At 48.3% G+C, this 19,410-nt stretch overlaps 1 protein-coding gene across 4 annotated transcripts in view; it reads right to left on the reverse strand.

The window, feature by feature from the left end:
• LOC105483134 (immunoglobin superfamily member 21) overlaps window positions 1–19,410 on the reverse strand; it is a 328,288-nt gene that overhangs the window by 17,074 nt on the left and 291,804 nt on the right. The gene's annotated exons all lie outside the window — the stretch shown is intronic.

The following is a 19,410-nucleotide window of genomic DNA, read 5'->3' on the forward strand; positions in this document are numbered from 1 at the left end:
ACACTCGGATGGGGGCATCTGGACAGGTATTTGTGGCCAGGAGTCTTTCCTTCCTTCCTTTCTGGAAGTTGGCTTGTTTTTGTTGGCCACCCCTCCCACCCACTGAACCTCTCCTCTCTCCTCACCCACTGCCCCTGGCTGGTTTGTCAAAACCCTTGCTCCCAGACACTACGGGGCATCGCAAGGGGTAGGGGCTGGGCCATCAGGCACACTTGGGTCCGAATCCCAGCTCAGTCACTACCACTTCCACGTGCTTAGGCAGGTCACCAAAACTGTGAGCCTCAGTCCTCCAGTTTGCTAAATGGGAATAACATTAATACTTAGCAGACATTTTTGCAGGACAAAACCAGCTAATGCATATGAAAGGTTTAGCATATGGTAGGAATTTGCTATTATTGTGATTTCTGATATTATTTCCCTAACCACTTCATAATCAGCAGGACAGGAGCCAGAATCTTAGAGCCTCGCTTGGGAAAATCTGTCAATTCTGACTTACCCAGCCTTGGGCCATGCACAGGGAGGGAAGCAGAGAAAATAAAGAGGTGTGGGCCTTTCCTTCCTGCAGGGGGTTTTCACTCCAGTTAAGTTTAATTAAATTCGACAAACATTTCCTGACACCTACTAGGTGCCGGGAATGATGCCAGGTGCTGCCAGGAGGTGCCCAATGATGAAACAGGTAAAGCATTGAAAGTTCACAGTCAGGTGGGGGCGACAGACACACGGGCAACTCTATTTCAAGGCCTAGTGAAATGAAATCAGGTGTGAGTCATTCATTCATTCAGGGAGCCAACTCATGCTGTCGGCAAAAGAAGCAGAGCACACAGAAGACAATGGGAGAACAATAGATGGAGAATTGTAATTAAGCGTAAGATCGCATAAAACAGATGGTAAGCGGGATAGGAATTCCGAGAAGGGAAAAATACACCAGAACACGTCAATTACCTAGAAATTGCAGATTCTGCAGTCTAACTTTTCCAACACTTGACCGAAAACCTGGATCCCACACAAGAACCCACAATGGCTAACACTTAGGAATCGGGACCTGTTCTGAGTTCTTAACGTGTGTGCATTATTTCCGTCTTCACCATCAGTCTACGAGCTGGGTTTATTTATTCCCATTTTACAGATGGGGAAACTTAAGAGGTGAAGCAACTTGCTCAGGCTCATAGTGCCAGTATGAGGAAGAGCCAGGATTTGAACTCAGACCGTCTGACTCCAGAGCCCAGCCTCTGACATGAAGCTGAGCCACCTCAACCTTTGGGAAGAAAAAGCGAGCTTGTATCTATTGGTGCCTTTAGATGTAAGTACACATTTGAACCACCAGGAACATTCACCTACCTTCCATGGACGCCTTGTAATCCAATTCCATCAGGAACGGATGCTGTGGGTGGCTCCAGTTACTCAGTTACCCTAAAGATCAGTGACCTCTACAGTTAGAGCTTAGCATAAAACTCTGGCGTGGCTGGTGATGGCAGGTGAGTAGGTATCAGGATACCCTCCAAGAATCCTAGAGGCTCAGAACCAGGCAGGTGGCTCCTTTAAAATCACTCATTCATTCTTTCTTACCTTCACTGAGCAAACAGAGATCAGACACCTAGAACCTTCCTGAGAGGAGAGTATTGCTTTCCTTCCTTCCTTCCTTCCTTCCTTCCTTCCTTCCTTCCTTCCTTCCTTTCTTTCTTTCTCTTTCTTTCTTCTCTCTTTCTTTCCTTCTTTCTTCCCTCCTTCCCTCCCTCTCTTTTGTTTCTTTCTTTCTCTTTCTTTCTTTCTCTCTCTTCCTTTCTGTCTTTTCTTTCTTTCTCTTTCTTTTCTTTCCCCTTCCTTCTTTCCTTCCTTTCTTTCTCTTTCTTTCTTTCTTTCTTTCTTTCTTTCTTTCTTTCTTTCTTTTCTTTCTTTCTTTCTTTCTCTCTCTTTCCTTCTTTCTTTCTTTCTCTTTCTTCTTCCCTCCCTCCCTCTCTCTCTCTCTTCTTTTTCTCTCTCCTTCCTTCCTTCCTTCCTTCTTTCTTCTTGGCAGGGTCTCACTCTGTTATCCAGGCTGGAGTGAAGTGGCACAATCATGGCTCACAGCAGCCTTGACCTCCTGGGCTCAAGTGATCAATTGTTCTGCCTCAGCCTCTCAAGTAGCTGGGACCCCAGGTGTGTGCCACCACTCTTGTTTTTTTGTTTTGTTTGTTTGTTTTTAGCTTTTTTTTTTTTAATGTTTTGTAGAGCTAGGGTCTTGTTATGTTGTCCAAGCTGGTCTTGAATTCCTGGCCTCAAGTGATCCTCCCAATTTAGCCTCCCAAAGTGTTAGGATTACAGGTGTGAGCCACTGTGCCTGGCTTCTGAGAGGTTTGCTTTGAAGAGTAAATGTGATGGCACGTGTAAGTTACCTGCAATGCAGGGTAGCAATTTTAATTATTTGTAAGACTATAAATAAGGGAGGTAGTATAGGACAATGGCTAAGGAGGTGGGCTCTAGATCAGACTAGCCAAATTTCAAAGATCAGCTGTACCACTTACTGGCTGTGTGACCTTGGGCAAGTTACTTAACCTCTCTGAGCCTGGTTTCCTGATCTGAAAAACAGAATTATAATGTATTTGTGAAGATTCAGTAATGTAGTGCCTGCAAAGTGTTTTGAAAGTGCACCCAATTACATCTTAGTTGTGCTTATTGTCAATGTGATTTACTAGCATTATTATTTGAGCCTCCTTGCTAAGGACTGGGAGAATAAAACATGGTCGTACCTTTGGGGCATTCACGGTTTAGTGAGGAGATCAGAAAATGCCCTAGATTCGGGCTGTCCCATGGAGCAGCCACTCACACATGCAGCAGGGGAGCAACTGAAATGTGGTTTGTTCAAGTTCACATGTGCTGTAAGTGTAAAACTGAAGTCTTCGTTTTTTAAGAAGAGTGTAAGATATATTGTAAGTGTAACATGTTGACATGATAATATTTTGGATATATTGGGTTTAATAAATATATTACTAGAATTAATTTCACCTTTTCCTTTTTAAACTTATCTTAATGTGGTTATTAGAAAACTTACAGTGACATATGTAGTTTACATTTTGCTTCTCTTGAACAACTCTGGTCTAGACTTTCCATTTTATAAGTAAGCAAACTGAAATCAGAGAGAGACACAGGTTTGGCTACAATCATACCCTGTCAGTGGCAGAGCCTGGAATGACCCCTAGCCTTCCAAATCCTGGCTAGGGTTCTTTGCACAGCATGGTGCTTACATTCCCCACCCCCCCAAGCATTCACACACACACACAGGAGATCTGTACCTGAGTCACGCGCACCACCCACACAGACCCTGATTGGAGCTGTGTTCCCATCCCTCGTTATATTTCTGAGCAGGTGTTAGCAATATGTATAGTTAATCAAGCTCATAAGACAATAACAGATTTCAGTTGTATGGACGATGACATAGCAGAGCTGTTAATATCAGCGTGGACACCTCAGGCTTCCCACACCCTCCCCATCAATATACTCCCCAGCCAGTGAGTCCTAGGAAAATGTCACTCTGCATCTCGCCTCCTGTCTCCTGGTGGATGGTTCTAAGTGCCGGCAGTCAGGGAGCCATCTCCATCCAGGAGTCCCTGGCTCCTGACAGATGCTTCACCCTGCACGTCACTATTAGCATCTCCCTCTTCTTTTCTCTTTCCCTTCTCTTGACCAAGTACGGCATTCCTACCCACATAGCCCAATAAAAGCCAGTTTCAGAGCCTCAGCGTTTACAGCTTTCCTTCACTTAGGCTTCCCCTATTACATTCCTATTCCCACCCTACTCCCCCTCTCCGCCTCCTCCTCCATCTCATTCCCATCCCCATCCCCACCTCATCCCCCATCTGCATTCCCATCCCCATCCCCACCTCATTCCCCATCTCCCTTCCCATCCCCATCACCATTCCTACCCTCATCCTCATCCCCATCCCTTTCCCCATTTCATCTACATCCCCATCCCCATCTCCATCTTCATCTCCTTCCTTATCTTTATCCCCTTTCCACCCTCATCCTCACTCCATCTTCATCTCCAACTCCATCTCCTTCCTCATCTTTATCACCATTCCAAATCCATCTTCATCTCCATTCCCATATCTGCCCCCATCCCCAACCTCATTCCCATCTCCATCTCCTCCCCCATCTTTGTCCCTATCCCCATCTTAATCTCCTGCCCCATCTCAGTCTCAATCTCCTTCTCTATTCGTATCTTTACCCTATGCCCATCTCCATCTGTGTCTCTATCTCCATCCTATCCCCATCCACATCCCCTTCCCCATCCTCATCTCCATTCCCATTTCTATCCCCACCTCCGCTCCATCTCCATTCTCATCTCTGTCTCTATCCTCACATTCAGCTCCATTTCCATCCCTCCCCATCCTCAATCGCCATCCCCTATTCTCTCCTCATTTCTGTCTCCATCTCATGACCAACTTCAACTCCATCTTCTCCCCCATCTCTATCCCCACCTCCATTCCTATCACCACTTCTATTCCTGTCCCCACACTTATCTCTACCACATCTCTATCCCCATCTCCAACTCAATTCTCCTTTCTGTTTCCATCCCATCCCCAACCCCAATGCCGTCTCCATCCTCATCGCCATTCCCATCCCTGTTACAGTCTCTGGCCAACCAAGATCAAAAGCCAGCAGCTTTTAATGTGCCCTATGCCTGGGATAGATCCCATGCCCCAGGACGTGTTCAATCAAAGGTGGAAGATCAGCTGTGAACACAGATATCAACTCTACATGACTTCCTGGACAAGAATAATCCCAAGTAGAAAGTCAGGTAACAGAATGAGCAGTGTAAGGTGAGGCCACCTGCCTGTGTTTTACTGTATTCACACGAGATCCAGGCGGCAAAGACTCATCAATGAAGACCCCTGGCTCACCAATCTCCCTCTCACTCTTCTGTTATCACCTTTAGACAGCGATGTCCAGTGCTCCCACCATCAGTGCCTCATTTTTGTGGCCTTTGAGGCTGTGTTTTCTGAAATGCCTGTGACAGTGCAATGCTCTCTGGGGCGTGTGGGGGGGGGGTGGGAGAGTAAACACACCCATCACACTCATCAGCATCATTCATCTGAAATGACCCTTCTAAGGCGAAGAGACACCACGCAGGCATATTTTGCTTGGGGAAGAATAATCAGTAGTCGTAGTTGTAGTAGTAATAGTAAGAATCTAGGCCAGGTGTAGGGGCTCATGCCCATAATCCCAGGACTTTGGGAGGCCAAGGCAAGCGGATCACCTGTGGTCGGGAGTTCAAGACCAGCCTGGCCAATATGGATAAACCGTGTCTCTACTAAAAATACGCAATTAGCCGGGTGTGGTGGTGCATGCTTGTAATCCCAGCTACTCAGGGGGCTGAGGCAGGAGAATCACTTGAACCTGGAAGGCGGAGGTTGCGGTGAGCTGAGATTGCACCATTGCACTGCAGCCTAGGCAACAAGAGCGAAACTCCATCCACAAAAAAAAAAAAATCTTGACATGAGCAGAGCTTCATAATTTACAAACCACTTCCAGACACATTATTCCATTTGCGTAACACCAGACCTGGGTGGTAGGAAAGGCCGACCCTATTCTATAAGTCCACTATGATGATCAACCAAGGGCACCACCATAAAACTCCCTGGAATCCACTGATCCCTGCCCCCACCCCCAACCAAACCAGTTGACTTTCTAGTTTATTTTTTCACTTTGCCTTAAGAGGAGAGAATTGCTGCTAGAAGGTTCCATGAATAATTTTTTCTATCCTCGGGAAAGAGAAAGTGGCTTCCCATCTGACACAGCTGCATGTCACAGCCAACCTCCATCACTCCTGTTCCATGGCCACCAAGGGAGGCAGGAGTTGAAGTTATTTTAGACTCAACAGTTAACATCGACACAGGGAGGTAATGGTCGGATGATGGGTTTTATGAAATTAACTCTGAAATATTGCCTGTCTTTATCTTGAAAGCAGAACTTTATTTCGGTCATCATAACTCACTTTGGAGACAATGCGGCAGCTCCTCTTGGCTCTGTAAATCATCCTGTGGCCTTTGAAATTTGGGAACACAAACCTGATCTGATATAAATCCCAGAATTATTGGAGAGGGAAATCCGCCCCACGCCTGTGTCAAACTGTGAGTACTAGAGTTAAATTCTCTTCCATGAGGTTCACTCCCACTTCTCTCAGGGTGCTGACTCTAATGCAGTCAGACCAAGGTTCTAGCCCAGGCTCTGCTCCCAACATCCCGTAGAACTTTGGGCAAATCAGTTGATGCCTCTGGTCGTCAATCTTCCCATCCATCAAATGAGTTCAATAAGACATACCCTGCCAGCCTCTTAGCTTCCAGGGTTTTTGAGAGGAGAAGCAAATGGAAAAATAAACATAAACCTTCTGTAAGGATAGCAAAGTGCTGAGCAAACAGGAAAGCTTTAATTATATTACCTCTCCAATGGCCCAAGCCCCTCTCTTTGCTGAGAACAATGTATAGGGGAATTTCTTTCCCTCCCAGGAGTAACCATTGTCTTGAGGAAGGGAAAATCTCTCCAGCTCCTCGGGTACCACTCTGCGAAGGTGCTTAGCACACTCTGGCTCCCAGTGTCATTCATCACGGGGTGGTAATCAATTAGGTTTGGGGGAGGGATTGGGGAGGGGAGAGACAAGTTCAAAATTATATTGTTTGCAAAAAAATCCATTCTTTCCTCTCAGCATGCCTGCTCTATTGACTGCCTTCCTTTTCAATCAGCTCTTAGTCATTACACCATATTTCACAAAAGAAGAAAATCACCTTCTTAATATAAAAGTGTCCGTGAATATAAATGTCCCTCCATGTTCCCTATTTTAATTTCTTTCTTTTTTTTTCTTTTGGTTCCACACATCTTAGTTTCTTCCCCATCATCTCCACTAGTCTCTTTCTCTGCTCCTTCAAGAACCCGCTCAAAAGAGCACCTCCTCTGGGAAGCCCTCCCTGCTTCAGCAATGCTGAGTTGCCTGTGGTTCCCTCTTCACTTTACTCATCTCCTCTGTGCCCTGCACACACTGGTCCTTCTGCTGCTTAACTCCACCTCATCCTTTAAGGCTGGCCTCAGATGGTGCCTCCTCCAGGCAGCCTTCCTGGGTTTTTCCAGACAGGGTTAGAGCCTGTCCTCTGGGTGCCTGGAGCACCCTGTGCTTGTCATACTCCTTGCTGCTTGTTATTCTGTTCTGGGTCAATGTCTGTCTCCCCACTAGAGTGCGTGTTCCCTGGAAGTTGGAGCTTTGTCTTTCTTCCACCTAGCCTCAGAACTAGTGTCGCCCAGCCACGCAATAGGGGTTCAATTTCAATGTCTGTCTGTTTTCTTCATTTCTCCCGGCACAGGAAAGCACATAGACCGTCTGTGGAAGAAAATTCCAGAAGACCCTGCAGTGCTGTGGACCTTGCTCCCTTCTTCAACCTTACACCTTGACCAATACCCTCCCATCACCATGCTCCAAACACACCGAGATATTTTTCTCTTTGGATCTATGAACACGCTTAGCTCTTTCCAGCCACAGGGACTTTGCATCTGCAGCTTCCCCTGCCTGAAGTCCTTCACTCAGCTTTTTAGCCTGGCTGAGCCCTTTCAGGACTTTCAAGAAGCCTCAGCTCAAATGTCACCCCTCAATCTAAGCTAAGTTCTCTTTTGTTTTGGGCCCCAGCAGTTTGTATATTTTCTTCATAGAGCACCTCACAGTGTATAATTATTTCACATCTTGGTTCACACACTTCTCTTTTCCTCCAACACCCTCACTAGAATGTAAGCACCATGAGGGCAGGGAAGTCTTCTTACCTATTGCTGCACCCAAGAGCCTGGCACACCAGGATTTGCTCAATAAATATTTTCCAAGTGACTGAGTGAATAGATTGGGGGGAAGGGCCCAGGCATCCTCCCCTCCAATCCCTGCCCAAGTTGGAAAGGCTGAAATCTCCAGCCCCACCCTAAGCCCTTCTCTCCCAGCAGAGACCCAAAGAGACAGATCCCACTAGTGGGAGGGAGTCCCCAGCAAGAAAAAGAGAGGGAAAAAAAGTGCAACTCTGTGGTTTATGGGAAAATTAAATATTGAACTGAGGAGTAACAGCAGCCAAGGAACAACAACAACAACAAAAAGCCCCTGAATGGAACCGCCATCAGTGACAGGAGAGATAAACGTGGCGTCTGTGCTCATATGGGCTGCAATAGACCCTTTTATGTGGCAGCTGCAGAGCTGAATCTAACCTCACCCCCTAACTTGAAAGCAGCCATGGGAGCTCCTGTGCTTGGCGCAGTGGTGAGGGGTGGGGGGCCCAGGGTCTAGGTCACTGCCAGAATCTGAGATGGGAACCATTCTGGGTGGAGCGGGTTCATGAAGGATCCCAGTAGCTGCGGGCATCATCCACCCACACCGCCTCCCCTCTGCAGGGAGGTGCCTGGAAGCACCCGCTCACCTGTCTTGCCCCTCCCCTGCCAGCTGTTGTGCTTTCGCAGTGGTAGAAGATAAAATTAACAGCCTCAGCTGGAGGCTCTGGCTGGCTGCTCTGGGTGAACAAGGGGGGTGCTGCAGACGAGGAAGGCAGCCTTCTAGGCAGTGAATCAGTGAAGCTGGACAGAGCAGACCCAACTGAGGCTACTGCTGGTGGAGAAATAAAATGCCACACACCTGTAAAGAAAGGGGTGTTGGGCAGCCCAGGCCACAGGTTTTGTGTTGGATCTAGATTTGTATTCTAGCACTATTTTCAAGACTAGTCCTTTAACCTGGTGGTTCTCCAAGTGTGTTCCCTGGACCACCAGCATCCGAATCATCTGGGAACTTATTAGAAATGCAAATCCTTGATCCCCATTCCAGACCTGCTCAACCTGCGACGGGGTGGGGTCCAGCAGTCCCCACCCTGAGCTTTAACAAGTTCTGAGATTCTAATGCAAGTTCAAGTATGTGGACCACTGCTTTAATCTATGTAAGCTTCAGTTAGTGCATCTCTAAGTGAGGGTCACAAATGAGGGTCTAAATGAGGGTCACTGCACTTGATGATGCAATTATGTGAACTAAGGGCTTGGTTCATAGTAGGTGCTCAGTAAATAGGAGTGAAGATGGTTACTGATAGAAAAAGAAAGGCTTGGGGGAACTGGAGAACCTTAGCCAGGCTACCCCAGGCCTCAGCAGAGGGGCACAGGGGAGAGCCCTCTGGAGCCTCCCTGGCCCTATACACTGATTGGGTCAAAGGACTTCAAATCTCCAAAGCTCCACTCCCCACAACCGGTGCAACTGTCTACTCATGCCTTGATTGGCTACTTGTCAATGTCTCCAGTTTTCTGATTGGCTCTCTAGGCCTCTAGGCCCATGCAGACCCTCTCTGAACCTGGAGTTTTGCTGGCTGGAAGCAACCTGCCCCGCAGCCTGTGGGTGGCCACTGCCTGCGACTGCCCCCGCTCTGTAGTTTTTGTGGCAATAGAGAGAATGTGTTTAAGCCCCATGACAGGTGCCGTGTCTGCAGAGATGAAATCTATGGGGTGTAACATGAATCTGTTTTAAATAGCAGCAAAGCTAGCCAATTTGGGGAATGTTTTCAATATATCCGAGAGGTGAGTATTACACACATGGGCAATTTCACCAGGTACCATACTTGCAACTTTATGAGAGAAGCCTCTGGAAGCCCACGGAAGCTGGGGGAGGCAGGTAGGGAGGCACATTCAAGAACTGGCCAGTGGCAGAGCACCAGCTCCTTATGAGCTGTTGTTCGTCCTCCCAGCAGAGAGCAGTAGGCTGGGCTTGGAGGCTGTGGGTAGACCCCTCTTCATCTTCCCCCAGTGTCCAAAACCTCTGTCCCTTCCAGGAAAACTGTGTCCCTTCAAACACCAGCCTTGGCTTTCTGAGGCTTAGAACAGAGCTTAACCCTGGCCTTGAAGGCCTAGGGCCTGGGAAACCTGGCTCCGAGGTCACAGCCCTTCTGCTTAGAAGCGGTGTGTCCTCGAGTCCATTGATGGCTTCCTGCCCACCCTACCCACCACCCCCCGCCCCCATAGAATGAAGATGGCATGGGTGGCTGTCTCATGCGAGGGTGCTTGTGGGGAATGAAGTACTGTCACTTAGCGAGCAGAAAAGCAATTCTAGTTGTTACGGCTTTTTTAGTTTATTATTGTGTCTGGGGAAAAGGTGTCAACCAAGAGTCAGGGGGCTGAAGATTCTGTCTCAGCTTTGCTGTGGACTTTCTCCATGACTTGGCCATCATTTTCCCCTTCCTGGGTCTCGGTTTCCTCATCCAGACAGTTAGAGGTGTAGAACATGGTGTCAAAGGGCCCACCTGTCCTCTAAATTTCGTAGCAGTAAGTGCTCTGAGCCACTCCCAGCCTCTGGACCACCCGCAGTACCACTGGGCCACTCCTGCTGATCTCCCTGCCCCTACCTCCCACCGCACTCACGGCCTGGCTCCGAGCCTTCCTTCAAGCAGGAGATTTCCCGGGGGGCAGTGTGGCCGCCGTCTTTCCTGTCCTTTCAGCATTTTAGGATTGATTTTGTGAGTCAGAGAGCAAGTAAATCATTCTTGCCGCTTGCTCCTCATAAAGCAATTTCCAGGGGAGATGAGGAGTTGTAGAGAAGGGCGTTTTTTGGGAGGGGGATGCATTTTTTTCTCCGTGACATTGTACTCTGCAAATTTCCAAACCTACCAAAAAGTTCAAGTAATTGTACAATGAACATTCATGCACCCATCACTCAGGTTCTGCAATAAACATTGAACTCCATTTGCTTGATTGAATATCTCTTGGATTACATCTTTGTAAAGAGCAGGGTGAGGCAGATCGAGCCCTCATTCACAATGGAACTCAACTTCTGACCAGAGTGGCAGGACTTGAGAGTGAGGGTGTCTCAGAGACCCAGCGCCTGAGGCCTCTTCCTCTGGCCTTGCCATGACCCAGGTGTTGGGACCTGGAATGCACTTTTGTTCCCTAGGAAATACTCTCTCCACACTCACTCCTGCTCCCCACACACAGGCTGCTGCAGGGAGCGTCCCCTGGCCCATCTGGCTCTTCAGGCATCCTGGCTATGGGCTCCCCATATCTGATGGATGGATGGCACTGGATTCAGGGTCTCTCCTTCCCTCTCTGCCTGTAGCCAAGTCAAGTGGACAGTGGGTGAGCAGGGCCCCTGGCAGCCTGGAGGAGAGATGGCCCTTTCCTCACCAATTCCTGCTTCCTCAGGACTGGGCACAGCAGTAGACCTTCCATGGGCTCAGGGACAGGGCTGACGATTGTATCATGGTTCTGACACCTACCAGCTGGGTGACCTTGGCAAGCCACTTATTCCTGCTGCACCTCAGTTTCCTCATGTGATTTGTTATTTTTTAAATTTAGTTTAGGATTTTTAATTTTTTTTGGTAGAGATGGGGTCTCCCTATATTGTCCAAGCTGGTCTTGAACTTCTGGGCTCAAGAGATCATCCCATATCAGCCTTCCAAAGTGCTAGGATTATAGGAATGAGCCACAGTGCGCTTGGCTACAGTTTCCTCATCAGTGAAATGGGGTCATCATAAGATCTACTTTCTAGGGTTCTTGTGAGCACTATATAAATTATGTAGACCCACACCTGATACCTACCAAGTGATGAATAAAATGTCAGCTGTGGTTAGTGCTGTTGTGGTGAGGGCAGTTGTGGTGATTGCTGTTGTGGTGATTGTTGTGGTGAGTGCTGTTGTATTGAGTGCGGTTGTGATTGTTGTTGTGATTGCTGTTGTGAGTGCTGCTGTGGTGAATGCTGTTGTGATGATTGTTGTGATTGCTGTTGTGGTGAGTGCTGCTGTGGTGATTGTTGTTGTGGTGAGTGCTGTTGTGATGATTGTTGTGGTGATTGTTTTTGTGGTGATTGTTGTGGTGATTGCTGTTGTGATGATTGTTATGGTGATTGCTGTTGTGGTGATTGTTGTGGTGAGTGCTGTTGTATTGAGTGCTGTTGTGATTGTTGTTGTGGTGAGTGCTGTTGTGGTGAGTGTTGTGGTGAGTGTTGTTGTGGTGATTGCTGTTGTGGTGATCGCTGTTGTGGTGAGTGTTGTGGTGATTGTTGTTGTGGTGAGTGCTGTTGTGATTGCTGTTGTGGTGATTGCTGTGGTGATTGCTGTGGTGGTGATTGCTGTTGTGGTGATTGTTGTGGTGATTGTTGTTGTGGCAACTGCTGTTGTGGTGAGTGCTGTTGTGGTGATTGTTGTGGTGATTGCTGCTGTGGTGATTGTTGTTGTGGTGAGTGCTGTTGTGGTGATTGCTGTTGTGATTGTTGTTGTGAGTGCTGTTGTGGTGATTGTTGTGGTGAGTGCTATTGTGGTGATTGTTGTTGTGGTGAGTGTTGTGGTGAGTGCTATTGTGGTGATTGTTGTGGTGATTGTTTTTGTGGTGAGTGTTGTTGTGGTGATTGTTGTTGTGGTGAGTGCTGTTGTGATTGCTGTTGTGGTGATTGTTATGATTGTTGTGGTGAGTGCTGTTGTGGTGATTGTTGTGGTGAGTGCTGTTGTGGTGAGTGTTATTGTGGTGATTGTTGTGGTGATTGTTTTTGTGGTGAGTGTTGTTGTGGTGATTGTTGTTGTGGTGAGTGTTGTGGTGGTGATTGCTGTTGTGGTGATTGTTGTGAGTGTTGTTGTGGTGATTTTTGTGGTGATTGCTGCTGTGGTGATTGTTGTTGTGGTGAGTGCTATTGTGGTGACTATTGTGATTGTTTTTGTGGTGAGTGTTGTTGTGGTGATTGTTGTTGTAGTGAGTGCTGTTGTGGTGATTGTTGTGGTGAGTGCTGTTGTGGTGATTGTTGTGGTGAGTGCTGTTGTGGTGATTGCTGTTGTGGTGATTGCTGTTGTGATGCGTGCTGTTGTGATGATATGTTACTCCCTGCTCCTTCTCATGCCTTGGGTTACTGCCATGCAGGGATCCCCCCTCTTGCCATGCTTTTCTGCCCCTGATTGTTGCCTACAGAGCTCCTTCTGCCTGCAGCACCTCCTGTCCTATCTCTCCATCCGCCTGCTAGACCCAGCTCCATGCCACCTCCTCCATGAAGCCTTCCTGATGCCCTCCTCTGGAGGAGACTCCCTCCTGGGAACTTCCTCATCTCTTAGCTTGCACCTTAGTCCTCCCCCATCATCCCTGTTTTTCTTCTGCTGGAATTCTGGAAACCTGTGCCCTTTTCTCTCTCACCTATCATTCATGGACTCCTTGAGGGCCAACTGGACCTTATGTCCCAGAGCAGAGAGGTCAAGCTCTGGCTTCAGAGAGAGAGGCTTAGACGCTCCATTTGGTCACTCCCTAAGCCATGCGGTCTTGGGCAAGTTGCTTCTTCTCTCTGAGCCTCAGTTTCCTCTTCTGTAAAATGGGAATAACAAGAATGACCACCTCAGTAGCTGTTGTGAGAATTAAACCAAAGAAAGCTCTTAAAGAACTTAGTAGGATGCCTGGCACTCAGGGAGCACTCAATCAGCGCTAGTTTTTGTTATGAAAATTATTGTGATTATGGCTCCTAGGGAGTGAGTGAAGTCTTCCGCCTCAGAGTTGGTGGTTTTCAAGCCCAGATTGCCTGACTTGGGAGCTTCTCTACAGCACATGAGCTTCTCATATGCAGATGGAGAAACTGAGTCCAGGGATTCACTGCAAGTTGGCAGCAGAGTCAGGGCTGCTGAGTTTCAGGCCAAGCCAAATTGCAGTGTGATCTTGGCCTCAGTCTCCCCTTCTGTACCTGAGGCAGTGGGATCACCTCTCTCTCCCTAAGAGTGCCTGTGGGCAGCATTCCTACAGGGGCAGCTATGGCCTCCTCACGCTATGATCCCTGCTCTCCCAGCTCCTGATACAGCTCTGTTAACACCTGTAACTTCCACTTCCTGCCTGCCCCTTAAATCACTGGGCCCGAGGCACTGCAGTTTCAACAGCCACATATCACTAGTAATTAAGGGGCCTTTCCCAGGGAGGGGAAGTTTACCTTCTGCTGGAGCCACTAAATCCAGCTCCCAGGGGTGGAGAGGAGAAAGCATTGTACTGACCTCACACTTGTCAAGGTTTAATGATGCACCTGCAGGCCTGCTCTGGCGGGGCCTGGGAGGCTGATGCCGATCTGACTCTGGAACAAGAGGGGAGCCCTGGTATGTGAGACACAGAAGATCCAAGGAGTTGGTGAGGGCACCAGGGGGCTTCAGACACCTGCCTAGATAATTCCAGAAGCAGAAGAATCTCTTCAGTTGGCTCAGGAGGGCTCAATGAGCCATCTCATGAGAGGCTATAGAGAAGCTCCCAAGCCAGGCAATCCGGGTTTGAAAACAAATTCTGTCACTCACTGTGTGACCTTGGGCAAGTTACTTAACCTCTCTGGGTCTCAATTTCTTCATTTATTAAAATAAAAATAATAGAAGTATACATCTCCTAAGGATTGTGAGGATTAAATGAATTTATATATTTAAGTGCCTGGAGCAACTTTTGGTACCTTGTAACTGAGAACTTCATTGCTATTAGATTGTATCCTTGCTGCCCCATATCAAAATGAATTTATAATTTGTATAGCTACCTGAAGGGAGGTGGGACTCTCTCAGTGCTCCCCCCACAGCAGGTGCATAGTAGGTGCTCACAAATATTGCTTGAATCAAAGGATTTTTAAGTGTGAAAAATGAATGAGCAAGTGGTCTGTTTCTGCCCTAGGCTCCAAGTTCCCTTGGAGAGGGGCTGATGACAAGTGGCTAGCTCTATTCCCCAGGGACAAGATGCACCAAAAACTGCTTGACTAGGTTGTCTGCTTCATCCAGTCACAATAATGGGTCAGAGGTTTCAAAGGCCTCGCTTCCCTCCCCAGCTCAGGGCCTCAGGTCCCCATGGAAGGAGAGCGGCAATCAGAGAATATTCAGATTCAAACTCTAGCCTTCCTTTTATTAGCAGACTCAGTTTTCTTCTCTGTAAAATGGGGATACAGATCCCCACCCCACTGACTTCCAGGACTTTCGGGAGGCCCTTGATCCAGAGATCCATATGGCTACCACATTGTCCCACACTCAGAGATGTGGCTGTCCCTCTGTTTTCCTGGCAGCTTCATGGAGTGGGAAAGTCAAGGGCTCTGGTCCCAGAAGACCTGAGCTCCCATCTCAGTGCCACTCACTGCTGTGGGACAGTGGGCATGTCTCCTGACCTCTGTAGGCACTCATACTGAGGCACCACAGGCTCTGCCCTGCAGGCTGTAGGGGGATTAGAGGGACAGCTGATGGAACGAGTTGGGCCTGTTCCTCGGTGAGGGTGGGCTATGGTCAAGGGCATTTCTTTGCAGAACTGTGTTCAGAGAGGGAGGAAGGGAGGGTTCTAGAAGCCTGTCCAGGAAGCAGTCAGCAGGCTTGGACCTTTGGGGCTGAGGCTGGGAAGTGACCGTCCTTGCTAGATGACCCAGTTAGCTTCAAAATGCTCCTCCGAGCCCCAAACCCATCTGTCTGTCCCCTCTCTAAACTGGCACTCAGCCGGTGACCTCAGCTGGCTGGGAGGCCCGTGGCAGGCAGGCGAGCAGCATGGGTGTCCTTCCTCCAGCTCCCTGACCAGGTCCAGGCACTCAAGACGACAGTGGCCGGTCTCTGAACATGCTCACGTCCAGCTCAAGGGCCCCTGACCACTCCCACCTCAGTCCTGTGGGCCGCATCCCCCACTCCAGCCAGCTTGTGGTAGCTCAGCCCAGCCAGCTGTCTCAGGCCCCCTACTTCTCACTCTGCTGCCCCCCTCAGAAGCTCCGGCTGGCAGGGAGGAAGCCTGTAGAGGTCCGCACGCCCTAGCCTCTCCACCCCAGCGGCCCATTTTCTGCAGTTGCTGGCTGCTAAGTGAGATCACATGGTTGCATTGGAACCTTCTCAGAGGACCATCTCCATCCAGTGCCAGGTCCACCGTGTCTCCACATCTGTTCCCATCTTTCCAATTGGTCCCCATGTCCTGTGGCTTCTGCTTGGAAAGGCTACTCTTATGTCCGGCCACTACATTTATTGTCCTGAGTTGGCTCCTATTGTCTCTGTTCTAACTTCCTGCCCTGCCCTAACAATGATGCCAGCATCTGGGCCAAGCACTTTCTGTACGCCTGAAGGTGCCATTTTATTTATTCCTTGACACAGCCTGTGGGGTAAAAAGCATGATTACCCCCAGTTTCCAAAGGAGGAAACTGAGGCTTGGAAAGAAAAAGTCACAGCAAGATGGTGGAGGAGGTGTGATTGGACTCCGGGCTGCTGGCTGCATCCTCTTTCCTGACCACCTTTGCCAGCATCCAGGGTGGGAGGCCAGAGATGTCACTGCCTGGCTTTGAGAGCTCCCACAGGGCCATTGTCACTTCTCACAGTTCTGACCCTACCCTCAGCCCCACTGACACTTATAGGGTGAGGGCTGGAGCCACACGGATAGGAAATAAGAACAGCTTTCCTCCCCCAGAACACTCACTGTGAGCTAGTGACACAGCCCTTTACTTGTCTGTTACATTTCAAGTCCCAACAGGTGCTACTGTAACCCCTATTCAGCAAAAAGGGACACCGAGGTCTAGGGAGATAAAATAAACTTCCAAAGGCCACATTCCAGTGAGAGGTAGGGGAGCATAGTGGCTGGGTCCCTGGGTGCGGAAGGCAGCCTGCCTGGGTTTGAATTCTAGTTCTGTGTCCTTGGGCACATTTTATAACCCCTTAGTTTTCACGCTTGTAAAATGGATAAAGTAATAACAGAATTGACCTTAGAAAACTGTTATAAATGATATAGCAGGTGTTAAGCAGAACAGTGCTTGGTATATAGTAAATGTTCAATAAACATTAACCATAGCCTGGCATGGTGGCTCACGCCTGTAATCCCAGCATCTTGGGAGGCCGAAGTAGGTGGACCATCTGAGGTCAGGAGTTCAAGATCAGCCTGGCCAACATGGAGAAACACTGTCTCTACTAAAAATACAAAAATTAGCTGGGCGTGGTAGTGCGCGCCTATAATCCTGGCTGCTCCGATGAGGCACAAGGATGACTTGAACTCAGGAGGTGGAGGTTGCAGTAAGCTAAGACAACACCACTGCACTCCAGCCTGGGTGACGGAGTGAGACTGTCTCAAATAAATAAATAAACAAACAAGCAAACATTAACCACTTTTATTACTATCAGTTGCAGAACCTGGTAGAAAAGTCATGTCTGAATCCAAAGCACACACCCTTAGCCATTCCTCAACTCTCTAAGGAAGTAAACTACATTTATGGTCAAGCTGATTTACTAGAGAGATCATTCTCAAATGGGGGATTATCTGGCCTCCACCTTGTCTAGTTTGGAGGGGCTGGGCGTCTGCATGTCACTCACCCAGAGTGATAAGAAGGGGTGCAGGCAGGGGGAGAGGTCTTGGGGATGGGCTTGTCTAGCCTTTTGCCTGGGGGTAAGAGTAGCCCAGGCCTGGTCCTCAGACCCCGCGGGTTTCTGGGGTAAGAGGTGGAAGCTCGTGTTCATACCTTCTCCCTCTCAGTGCTCTGGGAATTCTCTGCAGCTCTGGCCTGGATCCCAGCCAGCCCATGCCTCCCTCCACAGCCTCCTTGCTTCCCCTGTGGAGCAGCAGCCTGCCTCCCTGGAGTCTGTGGCCACAGTAATCGCCTGGGGCCAGTTAATGTAATTAGCCCAAGTCTGGCAGGTGGTTCATCCACTCAGGCTCTAAGACAGAGGAAGGAGCTGATCATTTTCCACCCAGCACACATCCTGGGAAAGGAGGTAGCTGAGGCTCTGAATCTTGCCTTTCTGGGGATTTCCCAGGGATCTCAGACTGGCAGCCTCCCTCCATTGACCTACCCTGCCCCTTGGACCACCATACACACCATTGTGTGGTGGCTCTGCTTGGAAGAAGCCTCACTTCCTCTACAGCTGTCCTGTGCACAGACAGCCTTCTTGAAAGGGAATTCTGCAAACCGAACTCTGCTTTCCCATTGCTGTCCCCCAGAGAAGCACAGTGGTGTTACTTCTGTTTTGCTCAGGCCTACAGGAGATCAGCAGGCCTCTGAGAGGTGTGAGGTCTGCGCTCAGCCCTCAGATCTCCCTAGCTCACTTGGAGGTATAGAGGATTCTTCTTCCCAAGTCAAAAGAGGTTCTTCCAACCTGGCCAACAGAGTAAGACCCTGTGTCTACAAAAATTTTTAAAAATTAGCCAGGTATGGTGGCACACGCCTATAGTCCCAGCTACTAGGGAGGCTAAGGCAGGAGGATTGCTTGAGCCTAGGAAGTTGAGGCTGCAGTGAGTCATGGTTGCACCACTGCACTCCAGCCTGGGTGACAGAGTGAAAAAAAAAAAAAAAGAGAGAAGTTCTTGACACTCTGATTATTGGTCCTGGAAATTTGCTGCTTTTTCCAGAGGGGAGTGCCAGGCTGGGATTCCAGAGAATCACGTTCAAGAATCTGGTCTTAGAAAGCAAGAATCCAGCTCTCCAGAAATCCAAGGTTCTGGCCAGGCCTCCTGGAAGTAGACTCAGACTTCATCACCCCCAGGACCTTCTGTACTCTCTTTTCCTCTGGGAACCCTCAGCAGTCCCAGGGTAAGTTTCTTTTAAGGGGAAACTTCAAGAAACTAAACAGGAGAATTTCCTGTGAAACTCATTGCCTAAAGTCACATAGCTGGAGAGTAAGAGCCAGGCTGGAGGTGGCAGATGGTTAGAAAAGCACCAGACATACACAGAGATAGACATATAGAGCAGTGAAACAGAATGGAGTGTCTAGAAATAAACTTGCACTTTTACAGTCAATTGATTTTCGACAAGGATGCCAAGATAGTTCAATGGGGATAGAATAGTGTGTTCAACAAATGGGGCTGGGACAACCAGACATCCACATGCAAATGATGAAGTTGGACCCCTCCCTCACACCATACATAAAAATAAACTTGAAATGCATTATAAACCTAAATGTAAGAGCTAAAACTATACAAACTCCTAGAAGAAAAATACAGGAGTAAGTTGTGACATTGAGTAGGGCAAAGTCTCCTTAAATATGACACAGAAAGCACAAGTGACAAAAGGAAAAATAGATAAACTGGATTTCATTGACATTAAAACATTTTGTCCTTCACAGGACACCATGAAGAAAGTGAAAAGACAATCTACACAATGGGAGAAGAATGTGCAAATGATATACCTGATAAGGGACTTACATGTAGGTCAGATAGAGAACTCTTACAATTCAATCATAAAAAGACAAATAAGGCCATTGAAAATTGCCAAAGGCTCTGAATAGATATTTCTCCAAAGAAGATGTCCAAATGGCCAAGAAGCACAGGAAAGGATGTACAGTGTCATTGGCCCTGAGGGAAATGCCAATCGAAGCCACAAAGAGATATCACTCCACATCCACTAGGATGGCTATATTTAAAAAGACAGATAGTAACAAGTGTTGACAGAGATGTGGAGAAGATGGGACTCATATGCAGCTGGTGGGAATATAACACAGTGCAGCCACTGTGGAAAGCTGTCTGGAAAGTTCC

The sequence above is a fragment of the Macaca nemestrina genome, chromosome 1 (assembly GCF_043159975.1).
Source record: "Macaca nemestrina isolate mMacNem1 chromosome 1, mMacNem.hap1, whole genome shotgun sequence".
NCBI classification, from domain to species: domain Eukaryota; kingdom Metazoa; phylum Chordata; class Mammalia; order Primates; family Cercopithecidae; genus Macaca; species Macaca nemestrina.